The sequence below is a fragment of the Rhipicephalus sanguineus genome, chromosome 10, assembly GCF_013339695.2.
Source record: "Rhipicephalus sanguineus isolate Rsan-2018 chromosome 10, BIME_Rsan_1.4, whole genome shotgun sequence".
In the NCBI taxonomy this organism is placed as follows: Eukaryota; Metazoa; Arthropoda; class Arachnida; order Ixodida; family Ixodidae; genus Rhipicephalus; species Rhipicephalus sanguineus.
This window is the reverse complement of record NC_051185.1, coordinates 5,327,140-5,340,511: the sequence shown is the minus strand read 5'-3', so window position 1 is coordinate 5,340,511 and position 13,372 is coordinate 5,327,140. Positions and strand designations below refer to the sequence as shown.

Below are 13,372 nucleotides of genomic sequence, written 5' to 3'. Positions count from 1 at the left end.
TTGCCCTCCGTTGCCCTCCGTTGCCCTCCGTTGCCGTTGATTCCTTTCACTTTGCGAGTTCAGAGATGAACAGCGTAGAAAAAAATGAAGCACCAACATACCGATGCAACCTTACCACAATGATGCAGTGTTCACGCCACTTTTTCTCTCCAAACGTGCTGCTACATACCTTATATAGCGCCTCTGCAACTACGCGTAGAGCGCAGTGTGAGTTCAGTGCCCCCAATCCCCGTCGCGTCGTCGTCAGGGCTCCGGTGATTCGGCGACACGTTCGGTGAGCCGAGTTCCTCGTAAAACATACGTTGCGCCACTGGACAGAGTAAACTAGGAGAAGTGTTGCGTCGAGCTGAAACGGATGAAAAGATGCCGACGATGCCATTTCTCTCTCCTTTTTTTTTTTTTTTTTTCACGCACCGTTTGCTGAAGCATACGGGACGAATGTGCCGAGCGTGTAGGAAAGGTGATGAAGGCGTGTCTGGCAACGCACTCGAGTCCTTGAACCCGGGGCCTTGGCCGGCGGGACGGGGATGGATCGGCGCGTGACGACGCGAGAGGAGGGCACCTGGGGACGCCAAAAAAGCGCCTCGCGCTTCGCCGCGCCGCCGGGGCAAAACACTTTCTCCCGCGAGCGACCGAGAGAGGCCGTCGACGACGACGATCATTCATTCCCGCCGCTGATCATCGCCGCCGCCGGAAGGAGAAGCCGTCAGCGGCCAACCGACGAGGAGGCAAGGCTCTCTCGGTTGGGTAAGTAGCCGCCAAGCATGGCTTATATTTGGGCACGCTTAACTCATAACGCAATCAGCGAGACTTAAGACGGTGCACAAAAGGCCCGAAGCTAACAAATCTTCAATAAGACTTACCGTCGGGAGAATTTGTTATTGTCGACAAAAGCTATGTCAGCAGAATTAAAAGAAAAAGAGCGGCTGCAAAAGTCAGGGAGAGTAACGCGACGCACGTCCGGTTTGCTACCCTGCATTGGCGAAAGGAATAAAACGCCATGATGCGAGAATCTTGACTTCTTAGAATGGTGCAGAAAACAAGATAATTAAGTGGGGAGTGAGGAGGTCAGTGGACACAACCAATCTCTAACAACAACCAATTTAACTAGGCGAAAATACCACAGCAAGATGACAACCTAACGCGCATGCGTGTGTAGGGTACGTCTCGTACTGTCCGCCTTCTCCTCGTTCCCAGCTATCTTGTCCTTATTGCGCTAAAATGGTTTATGTAACAACTCTGTATCAGAGGAAACTACAGTCAGGGTTGCCAATGGGTAGACTTGAAAATGAGCCAGAACTCAAGCTAAAAGTAGCCAAAGTAGCCACGCCATTTAACATTAGCGCCAAATTTGTAGATAAATAGAAAAAAAAGTGATGTTATGTATACAGTTGTTAGTATTAAACCGTAAATGACATGATTTTGAATAAACAAAAGCGCGGAGTATAACGAGCACAATATTTTTCCCTCTTGCTTGGTATCCAAGCCGCAGGTAAGTTGCAAACAAATTAATAAATTATTATACTTTCAGTGCGCCTGCATACAGATTGTCTGCAATAGATGGACTTCTTGCAAAAGTAATTTTGGACCAACAACTAAGCAGGAACATTAAACGTTGAAGCTGTTTTTTTCTTAAAGCCGTAGAGCGAAATTGGTAAAAAGTTACAATAACACCAGTCCAGCTTCAAGTAGCGAAATCTGATCGAAGATGAACAGTCCAGCTTCATTTTGTTGCGGATATCTCTTTGCCGCGCTGTGCTTTAGCAATAGAATATGGCGTCAGCAGTGTGCTGTATGGCCACGCGTTTCCTTAGATGCGCGCGTCCCTCCGCATTTTCAGGAGGGACGCTCGTTGGGTGCCTCGATGCGCACTAGCCCGCTGGCGAGAGATGGACTTGTGCGCGCACAGGCCAACACGACAGAAAAGCTTGCAAACAACGGTAATTCTTTAAACTTGCTCGCTGTTTTATCTTCCAATAATACGGAGAAGTGGCCAGTATATGCGCTAAGATAGAAGTTCAACGTAGCCAGAAAGTAGCCATGGCGCCAATCTGAAACTTTGTCGCCAGACAGGATCGAAATAGTAGCCAATTTGGCGCAATGTAGCCACCAACGGCAACCCTGACTACACTACAGATTTCAAGCGAAACGACGAAGGGTTAGTCTAACCGCCCTCTCAAATTTATTTCACATAGACTCTGGAAAACTACGCTGGCGAATACTGCTAATATGCCGCCGGCGAGAAATATTGTCGACCTTGCCGCTCCTTGACAAGCTGATGTTATTTCCCTCGCGAGGATAGTCACGAAGATTCTGACTCGAATGCTAGAATGCCATGGTGTGTCCTTTCGTAACGCGGTGAGCAACGCACAAAGACTGTACGTCTGTCGTTCAAATAAAACCCGTGTGTTATCGTAACTTTGAAAAATGTGTCAACTTAATTTTCATCAACAAGAAGCTAGTCCCACCAACGAAATACACCATGAATCCACCACTCAGTGGCTGCATACCAGTGAATAAAGAAGAAGAAAAGAAAAAGAGAACAAGACTATCCCTTTTTTTTTCTTGGCCAATTCCCTAAAGTGGATGTGAGCTAATCACGTAGGATTTCAGATTCAACTTCAGAACAAGACGCGTACAGAAAACTCTGGTCACAGCTCAAATAATCATGTGCGTATATCATCGCTTATCATCTCAGGCGTTTTCCGCGTAAAATTGTTTTTTCTTTTCGTTTACGTCTTCTGTTTTCTTCCATTGATGCTAAGAAAGCGCATCTATGAGTTGACAACAAACGTGCAACCCACTCCAAATGGCTGACATCTCTTGAATTTGCAGAGATGCAGAAGCAAAAGTTGCTTTGTTTCACTGAGGAAACTCGTTACTCATAAACAAAATCCTCCGGACATCGGTCATCTACCGCAAGATGAAAAAAAAAGAAAAAACGAAAGCGAGGGTATTAAAACACTGGAAACACACTTAAAATAGAAAGAACACGCTGATAACTCGAAATTTACTAATGCAAATATTGCATGCGCTACCTTTTAATTACTTGAATTCTCAATGACCGCGAAACAGCTGCGCAGATGAGTTTCAAAATCAGTTTGCACAAGGACAAATTATATGTTGATTAATCTTCAACACTTACAGGAGACGGAATGAGGAATCGTCGGAAAGGCAAAGAAAATAAAAGCAGAACGGAATTTATTCAGAGATGTAAAAGTATGCATGTCATTGTAACTCTCGCTTCATTTTACGTAGCTTTGCTAATGTAACTTCTCAAGTGAAGAATGAGTTCGATGTCTTGTACTTTGAGTTTCCGACTATTCATAGTGTTCTGAATACACCATAAGCGTCAACGTATCCGTAGCAGCTTTACTGACAAAACGGTCTAACAGCATGCGTCCACTCAGAAGCATCGGGTCCACCAACTCCGCAGAAGTTTTTGTATAATATGAATGGAAATAACTTTCTTGAGAGGCCCTGTAGGTTTTAGAGACCCGGGCTCAGGTCTCCCACGACGGGACATCGAAATCTTGTCTGAATCGTTCTGCGGGCCCGCTGGGCACTTTTCTTGTTCGTACGTTCGTACTATTATTCAACCAGTTCCACAAAACCTGTTTTAAATGAATCTTTGAGTTCAGTGAAGCGTTCACCGATGAAACACGTTTCATTCGAACGCAAGTGATAATATAAAACATCTGTACATAATTACAATATAAAAGTCATGTACTAATGATTTCCTTAGTTGTCTGATTTCCTTGGTTCCTTAGTAGTAATGATTTCCTTAGTTCCTTAGTCGGCTAGCAACAATAAATAAGCTCCAGGACGCTCACCTTAAAAAAAAAAAAACGCGACGAAAGCCACGTGCTCTATATAGTCGCAGCTTCTTGCTCTTACGTTGAAAGCCGTCGTACGTTTAAAGCTCACGCTTGAGTGCTTCTGAGTGGGCACTCAAGGCTAGTGGATCTTTCGCAATGACAAAAGAGATGCGCTAGCGTTTGTCTTTTACGACAACATATCGCCACTCCTAATATTTCAAAACTCTTGTTTATTTCATACACACGCAAGAAAACATGCTTTGATATGCTTCACGGATCACATCTTTCGTAACTCCCAAAGAGTTTCCATCACGAACAGGGGCCCCTAAGCTCACCGTCAGGACGGAGACAGCGCACTATGCGCGAGTGAGTGTTGTCGTGCGTCACCTATAAATCTGAACGCTGGCGTGATGCTTCGGTTGCAACATTTCGAGCAACACTCGGGAGATACGCTGTAGCACCATGTTGAACCTTGGAGAGGAACCTGAGGTGTGTGTGAACAGGCATAACATACTTTTAAAACGTTACAGCAGCTTTCGCTCGTTGACGAACGTGGTTTACCTCATTCGTACTCCCCTTTTACTCGCCACCCCTTCCTACCTCCTCATTTTCAGAGTAGGCAGCAAGAACAGCTTGAGTTACCCACGTTTAACCCCTGTGCCTTTGTACGCATTCTTTCTCTCTGTTACGAAAAACTTGTTTTCAAGGACAAGCAGGAAGCTGGGTTCCTTATAAAGACAACATAACCGCGTAACGGGCGAAGTGAACAATAATTGTTGTTTACTATTTACCAAACCCTGAGTGTTTCAACACTCAAGAAGCTGCCCCGTTGTTACCATTGTTACCGTGAGCTAATAATCTCCGTGTTATTCTGGGGTCGCCTACACTACAGAGAACCACGTGTCGCGGGCGTTCCGTTGAGAAACACAGAGAAGCCAGAAAGCAAGGTTTTTCTTTCTTTCTTACAGTGAAAGAGTGCGATAGGAGGGGGTGGCGGAATGCACGCTGCACGATGTACGGAAGGGCAGCCATCAGTACCGCCCAGCTACACAAAGTGTCTTCGACGGCGGTGCACGAAGCTGCCGATACGCGCGGATGGATTCCGGTTCCTACAACGATCTAGCGCCATTTCATACACCAGAGTTAGCGCTCTCCTCTTTAATAGCGAGTTTTTCGGCCTTTTTTTATATTTGGAGGCCCTGGAAAACGTACAACATGCGCAGAGAAGGAACCAGACGACTCGTATACTTTAAATATGTTTGCATATTTTTTTTTCCGAATCCATTATCTAGTGATGTTACAACGCGATGTTGCAGTGCGATAAGTCTGTCTGTCTGTCTGTCTGTCTGTCTGTCTGTCTGTCTGTCTGTCTGTCTGTCTGTCTGTCTGTCTGTCTGTCTGTCTGTCTGTCTATCTATCTATCTATCTATCTATCTATCTATCTATCTATCTAATCTATCTATCTATCTATCTATCATCTATCTATCTATCTATCTATCTATCTATCTATCTATCTATCTATCTATCTATCTATCTATCTATCTATCTATCTATCTATCTATCTATCTATCTATCTATCTATCTATCTATCTATCTATCTATCTATCTATCTATCTATCTATCTATCTATCTATCTATCTATCTATCTATCTATCTATCTGCATTTTACGATTTTGCGAAGTTTTCTTTTCCCCTGTTCGCCTTCTACAGCGTAATGTAGCCACGAGACACTATGCTACCTTATATTTACGCCCTCCCTCCCTCTTCCTTCTGTGTCACCTACAGTAATCTAAAGCACAAGGACGGATAATACAGGAAAAAACAGGAAGTAAGAAAGAGAAAGGCGATGAAGCTACAGGAAGGTTAACACGGGACCGCCAAGTGCAAGGGAGTTGTGGCTGCGTCACTGTATGTACCGGCTGGATATCCTTTCCCCAGCACAGGGTAGCCAGCCGGTCTAAGAACTGGCTAACCTCCCTGTCTTTCCGCTTGTTTTCTTCCTTCCTTCCTTCCCTCCTGAGCTGTCCTCATAAATTTCTGAGCTGGAACTGCAGGTATACTGCAGTTCCTTGTAAATTCAGTAAAGGGCAGTGGCTCACGCCCATCACATGAATGCAGGACGCACGGCCCGATGGTCTGATGACGGGACCTAGATAAAGCGACAGTAAGCTTGAGGATGAGCCCACAGAGCGCACAGAAAATGCGAAGAAATAAAATAGTCATATGGCATCGCTTTTCTTCTGAAGCATGTTCCTACAAAACATAGGCACTCTTTTTTTCCCGCCTCAATCGTCAAGCCAGATATATGTGTTAAGGAAATCAGTAAAATCCTCTCGGCAGATAGATCGAAAAAGAAAAACAGCGGAAGAACATTTGGCACCACGTTGCACTCTCTGAAACCCTTGAAGCCTACTGCACACTTGGCATTGCATGAAGTTATACAATCACGCACCGTACTTCTTGCAAGACATAACGAACCGCAGTGTGGGAGACACACACTAAAATTCCTTTGACGTTGTCATGTCGATTGCATTGTTCCTCCACCCCGCTCCTGAAGCTTCGTGTAATTCGCGTGATGATTTACAAGCTCCGGAATCGGCCCACCTTTGACCAAGCTACGATGTCATGTGATGACGTCACGATGATGTCTCACATCTGGCCGATCTGTGACTCCATGATGTCGTCAAAACAGGCCATACCTTCTCCATACATCGCTCGCTCGAAGAAGGTCACGTGTCTTTTCGTACCGCCTTTTTGCCTGTCGTGTTTCGCTCAGGGTCATCGCTCAAGGCGACACTTAAGGCTTTCGCTTTAAATGTGGGAGATGAACAAGGAAATGAAGGGAGCTTCGTCCTATGCCTCTGTTGCATACTGGCAGGGTTATTTGAAGACGAGAAAGAGTAAGAAAGGAGGAGGAAAGAAAACAGAGGGAAAGAGAGGGATATCAGTCAGTGCAAGTACAAGCTGGCTATGCAACGTTGTGGGAAACGAATTCAAACTCATGTAGGACTATAATATTGCGCCTATATACTACGGCGCTGCTACCGGAATAGACTTCACTACAACCTCACTCTCCAACCAGGATTCTTTCTCCCTTCATTCACGTGAGAGGGCGCTTTCTCAACGTCCAGCGACGGTGAGCGAGGGTCAACGTACGCCCCTTGTTAATTTAGCACCCTCCCTCTGATAACCTGCGCGACATTACGCTACGGAGAAGCTCAGCCGCGGAAGGTGACACGCTGTCGCCAATCGGCTCTGTGATGTAACGCGGGTGACTACCAAACGGAGCGTGTTCCTCGCAGTAGCAAAAAGAAGTGCCGAATCACGACACTTGCGCCGCTCCATCGACGACAGCGACCGGTCGCCACCGCGGGCAAGGGTTGATGATGAAGTTTCTCCATCACGGCGTCGCCGCGGAGAGCGCATCCAGCGGCGCTGGGAAGAAGAAGAAGCCACTGCGCCGCGGAGAAGACGAGCAGCCCGCGGTCCCGCTCTGATGCTCGCGCTGACCCCGAAAAAGCGGAGCACAACACGTGACGGACGGCGAGCGACAGCAGCCTCTCAGCCGGCACGACTCCCCCTCCTCATCTGCCGCACTTGCATGCTGCTGCCTGCAGACGAGCATTCTGGATCGGAGGAAAAAGTGCAACGCCGCCGCCCGCTCCAGCCTCTCTCACTGCATCAGGGCAGCGCCGTTGTGCCTTCTTCGGCATCGGCGGCGGTCTCGCGCGGCGCCGGAGCAGTAGTCCAAGGTCAGCGCCGTCGCGGCCGACGCGATGGGGCGCCTCAGCCTGCAGTGCGCGAGTCCAGGATCGGTGCAGTGGCCCTGCGAGGAGGATGCATCTGCGAGGCAGACGCCGGTGCCGGTAGCGTGAAACATTCAGCGGTGACCGAGGTTGTTCGTGTAAATGCGCGTGTGCCATGCAATCACCGAGAGTGCGCGAAATGCAAAGCAGCGTCGGAGCCAGTGAGTTGTGATCTCGCGCACAACGACCGGGGTGGCGTAAGGTGCGTGGCGTGAAAGGAAACTTCGGTCAAGGTCAGCAGTACACGCTTCGCTCGTTTACTCCTTTCTGCCTTTTTCTCCGAAGCCCTGCGGACTACGAACTTAGCCTGTCAAAAGCAATCACGCGCCTCTGATGGTGCGGAGTACAGTTCTTCGATTTCGTTGAAGATATCGTCACACATTTTTCTGTCGATACGAGTGCTGTGGGTGACTCTAAGTGCGGTAGACAAGAGTGTTCAGTGTCACATGCGTGCCGAAACTCACAAAATGAAATTCCGGTGTGTTCTTGGTGGTGAAAATAGGTTCATCGTCATTACGACATGGCTTTTGTGACGTGGAACCTTTGTGCGTCAAAATATCGTCCAGCGGAAGTGAGCAGAGATCACTACGTCTGTCGACTGCGATGCATATCTGAGAGTGCACCACTTCGTTCTGGCTGACGTTGACACCGCAAAAGGGCAATGCGCTTTCATGAAATGAAAGAAATGTCTTCATGCGTAGCGAGCTCGCAATTAGGCAAGTGCTGGCACGTCACCACCCAAAATGCCAAATTCGTGTTTCTGAATGCATCATTCGACATCGTGTCGTAACAACAAATACTGTGCCTAAAACAAGCCTCTCGTAATATTTCCGCGCTGTGCTAGTGTGTTTCCCGTGGTAAAAAATAACGTCGCCACTTAGCGGACGCTCGTTAGCTGCGTTCAAATTAGATATCCCGCGCTCCCTTCAAGAAGAAAGAATTAACAGAAGCAACGTGCAAGATGTAAAGTGACACAAAAGGATTTGTGGAAAACCAAGGCTGGATTTACCCGTGGAAAAGCTCATTGTGCCCGCCTTGCACCTTATGCCCTGATGTGCAAATGGGGCAGCCTTGAATATATACGATGTATTGAAAGAACCTAGCAGTTCATAAACTGTGACATGCAGTGCGCTCACAACACAAAGTGTCCGCTCTTACTGCTTCTGGAGACCATCAAGCCATTCGTTCAGTGCTCCGAGGATTACCGTCTCGACTACAGATGTGGCACTGAGAACGGACCTGAGCCCTAGAGCTCAGACGTCCAGCATGTTACGACTAGGGTGAGTACAGGATAATACGCGGTAACCCCGTGTAATCTTCATCCGTGAAGACCGGTCTAACCACACTCGTCTATCTATAAAATAGCAGTGCAGTTCGTTTAATCAATTGAATAGGAAGAGTATAACTCAAGGGCATTCTTTGTTGTGTGTTTTCAGTGGTGTTTACGTAGTGCCTTTGTTTTGGTTACGCGGGAAGAAGAGCTTGTCAAATAGTTTGAGCACATATCATCGTATGCTTGTGCGAAAAGCGAAGGAAGATATGAAGGTTAACCAAAGGAGATCTCCAATCGTGCATACCATTCGTTAACAAGAGGTACAATTGGTTAACCAGGCTACAGGTGGTTAACCAGAGGAGATCTGGGATCGGCTACCAAATGGCTACTTGGGAAAGCGGCTATATGAAAAAGTGAAAGGGGAGAGCTTATGAGTGACACAGTGACCTATAGGTGCTCCTCGCATAGTTTCCGTCGTCTCGAGTTGCTTGCATGTAACTTTTGCTCAGTTCAAGCGTTCTTGCATTGCATGGAAGAACACGCTACAGTTTTTACGCGTCGCCGGTTATGATTTTTATAGTTGCTATTTTATGGGTTAATTTGTGAGATGATACTCGCAGGTATGATATAGATTAAAAAAAACGTTTAAGTTTCTGTCGAGCTACACTGTTCCGTCGACTCTGTGGCGGAAGTCTTGCTGCACGCTTAGTGCTTCCAATCTTTGGAAACTGATCTGTGAGATGTTTGAATTCTCGAGACGTTAAAAGAAGAAAAAAAAAACGTTTTTAAAAGAAGCTCCACAACGCTGCCAGGTGTCAATTCTCGTCGCATGCATACAGGCAAGAAAACCTTCCCCAAGCATTTTACATTAACACAGCTGCCCGTACACTGAAAAGTTTACAACACACCAATCACGAAGCTTCTACACATTACTGCCACGCATTCGCGAAACAGTTCAACATTTTACTACATCTTTTGAAAGGACTAATGCCTATCGAGATTTATTTGCGACCTTTCCTGGTTTTTCTTGAAGGTTTAGTTTGTGCGTACTTGACAGTGAGTGCAACAAATACAGTGTACGAAAAAAAAAAAAAGGAAATGGAGGCGGAAGAAACGCTACTCGAAAATTGTTTATTCCAGAAATCGTGATAAGAAATACATAAATTTGGAGCGCATGGGCAGATGCGGCAATGAAAAAATAATAATTATAAAAACACGAAAAAGGAAAGGTTTCACCGTTTGAAATGTGTGCACTTCGAGGATTCAAATTTATTTCACGTAAAGACAAACGAAAGTGTCATTAACGCAGTCGTCTCGCTTCCTTTTTGTTTTTGTTTCTCTGTTTTTTTGTTTCTCTGTTTCTTCTTTTTTGCAGGAAATGACAGTTTCATGTCTATTTTGTTCCTGTTCATGCGGTGTCTGCGTTGTTGCGCGACCTAAATACGCCACGCATGACACCAACTTCAGATCGACTGCGATAAGTCGTGCACATATCCCGCTTTATACTTCCCACCCGGTAGCGTTAACTGTAAAGCATAAATATAGAGATTAAAAACACGAGGAGCCGTAGAACTCAGCACGTGACTTGAATTCTTAAGCGCGAATAAAAATTTCCAAAATGTACGGATTGATAAACTGCATTGGAGTGCTTACTTGGGCCGGCTGGTACATTCCCAAAGAGAACGAGTAACAGTGCGAACGAGTGGACAGGTCTCGTCCGTCTCTGCAATGTCTCGTTGTTCGCGATGTTACTCGCCTTCTTTGTACGAATTAAGCCGTGCTAATACACACAAGAGGAAAAAAGTGCTTAAGCTTTCAACAATGGCGCATTCTTTTTTGTTCGAGGGCCGCATATCTGTGCTACATTTTACCGACATGTAGGCCGCGCAGGAAAAAAGTAAGGCAAGGTTAGTTGTTACATAGAATGAAGAGAGAGAGAGAGCACTTTCGCGGTCAGCAAAATGCAAGAAGCGTGAGCTGGACTTCCGCAGACCCGAAGGGTCTACGGTGCATGCATTATGAAGTTTTCCTGCGGGGGGAAACATCTCTAGGTGTAGCGCGAGCAAAACACCGGGCAGTAGCCGAATTCAAATGACAACAGCGCAAAGTATCGCACCTTGAAGGAATGAAACAACCTGATGTGACGCTGCCTTTGTTCTCACGCGCTTCGTTTCACACGCGAGAAGTTGTCAGCTGTATAGCTATACTTTGGTAACGATTCACAAAGTTGAACGTCCCAGAGCTGCTGTTCGGTTATGAAGCGCGTCGTAGTGAGATGCTCCGGATTATTTCTAACCACACATACGGTGGTCTTTACCGAGCACCAAAATCACAAGATCCAGCCAGCTCCACTTCGCGAGCACTGTCGAAACAGCGAAGCTTATGCCCGCACTTCATCAGGCTATATCGTACTTCTATGCTTTTCAAGTCTTCTCTTCGCTGGCGCTTAGCGTCGGCCTCCCTTACGCGAACATCGCGGTTGGCTCGGCGACGACATGCCCGTTCTCGCGTCAGCTCTCACTGACGCTCACGTCGGGTGGCTTCTTCACCGGGAGAACGAGAAATGTTCGCCATTCAGAAAGCACAAACTCGTGAACACTGACACTGACACGCTATTTTACACTACACTGCGCCTCACCGTGTCACCCCATCTTGGTGCGTTTCTAGAAGATTCACCCCACGACAACCTCCGCCTCTCGCAGCTCTCCCCTTCCTACCGAGCCTCACTCTCGCCACACTGCGAGGCCACGCGGTCAACGCTACCACAACGGCGGACACGAAAGCCTCGACTAAGAACAGCTTCGCTCTTAAAAGAAGCGCGTTTTTTTTGTTTTTTTTTTTTTGCATTGTGATTTCATCGTGGTAATCATTCGGCCTTGACGACAAGTAGCCAAACGTTACAGCGCATAAGCTTTTATGCGCTGTAACCTTCCCAGAATTAGGAATGTCCCGAGAGTTGCAGCACAATGGCGGAGGAAGGGCACAGCTAAATTACTCGCCGCTTAAAATGCAGCCTATTTTGCACTATATAGATACGGTCTCTTTATTCCCATCTTTTTCTTTTTTATCTCTGCGTACATGATGTTCCAGCTAACTAGCACGAAGTTCTGAGGCGTATGCAGCACGTGAGCATATTTTTCGATCCTCCATGCTGGGTAATTAACAAACATTGCTTAAGTAACTTCTTAATCAGTAACCTTTTGCAAAAAGATTTTCAATACAAATGTTGTAGCACTTGTTCTGAAACGTCGGAATATTTCATCTATGCTAAGATCTGCCAAGTTGGGTTATTAACAAATATTGCTTAATTAAACCTTTAAAATAGTAACTCTAACAAAAATATTTGATAGAAAAGTTGTAACGCTTGTTCAGCAACGTCGTATTATTTTATCTATGCCGAGATAACTGCCCTGTTTATTTTTTTCAGCTTTTCTTCAGAGTGCGCGAAATTAAGAAAATATACTTCGTGCAAGTTAGCTGAAACACCCTGTATTGTCAATACGCGTGCGTGTTTTACAACATCTGTACGAACACCGCTGAGAAGATAGCGGGGCCTTGCTCAAACATTTCTACAGCTGTCCTGAATCCGCAACAAGTGAGCGAATCGAAACAACAAACTGCACTCGTAGTACCTTAATCGGTTGCTGCATGATCGTGAGCAATCCATAAAATAGGTTTAAGTGAACTGATTAATGACCACGGCGCGTTTTACAGCTGGTGCCGAGATGAGATTGCCACACCTGAGGCCTTATTATAGGACAACATTCGTAGCAGCAAGCGAACCGAATTGGAGCACGTTGCGAAGTTATCGTAAAGTGCGGACAGCCCACTCTGCACGCTCCACTGAGCATCTTCGTGAGCTTGCTTCACGAATTCAACGATACATATCCCTATCGCAACTGGTTCTCATGGAATTGTAGTTTTACCCGCCATTCTGTGTTTTACCGTAAATATAATTCAATTTAATAACAATACAATGTTCAGGAGCTAACAGTCTCCAAACTTCAAGGCACGTAAGTTGTACGATAGTAAGAAAGAATAATTGTGCACCGATTATAGCAGGGAAGATGTTCAACTTTTTTCCCGGCGCGAGATCTCGGAGTGCTAAATCAGGCGAGCAGTGATCGAATGTGCACAGACATTCATTATTTTAATTAATTTCACATTACATGTGTAAGCTTGATGCAAAAATCTATTCTTTCCTTGCGGCAACTGATTTTTTTAAGTGATCGTAAAGAGAAGTTTGTGCGTGTGTGGCGTCAGTTGCTAATCATCCTTTAGACAGTAGTTTTTGTCGTAATATCGTTAGCAAACACAATAATTTAGAAACAAGCACACGGACAGACATTTACCTATTCTAAGTTTCACCATATTACAATATAAAATTCACTGAAGAAAAGAACGCCAGGCCTGCGCGCAGCACAGTCGCAGCGAAAGCTGGAAGAGCGGCCTTTCTTGAGCCCGTTATAAACTCT

At 46.0% G+C, this 13,372-nt stretch overlaps 1 protein-coding gene across 2 annotated transcripts in view; it reads left to right on the top strand.

Annotated features, from left to right (window-relative positions):
* Positions 1–699: 699 nt before the first annotated feature.
* LOC119406883 (A disintegrin and metalloproteinase with thrombospondin motifs 16) overlaps positions 700–13,372 on the top strand; it is a 237,870-nt gene continuing 225,197 nt past the window's right edge. The window contains exon 1 of one of the 2 annotated variants that reach the window (XM_037673654.2): positions 700–747. The gene's annotated coding sequence lies outside the window, so the exon portion shown is untranslated. Of the gene's footprint in view, positions 748–8,761; positions 8,905–13,372 lie in introns of those variants that run through there. The other variant, XM_049420014.1, reaches the window with a different exon arrangement.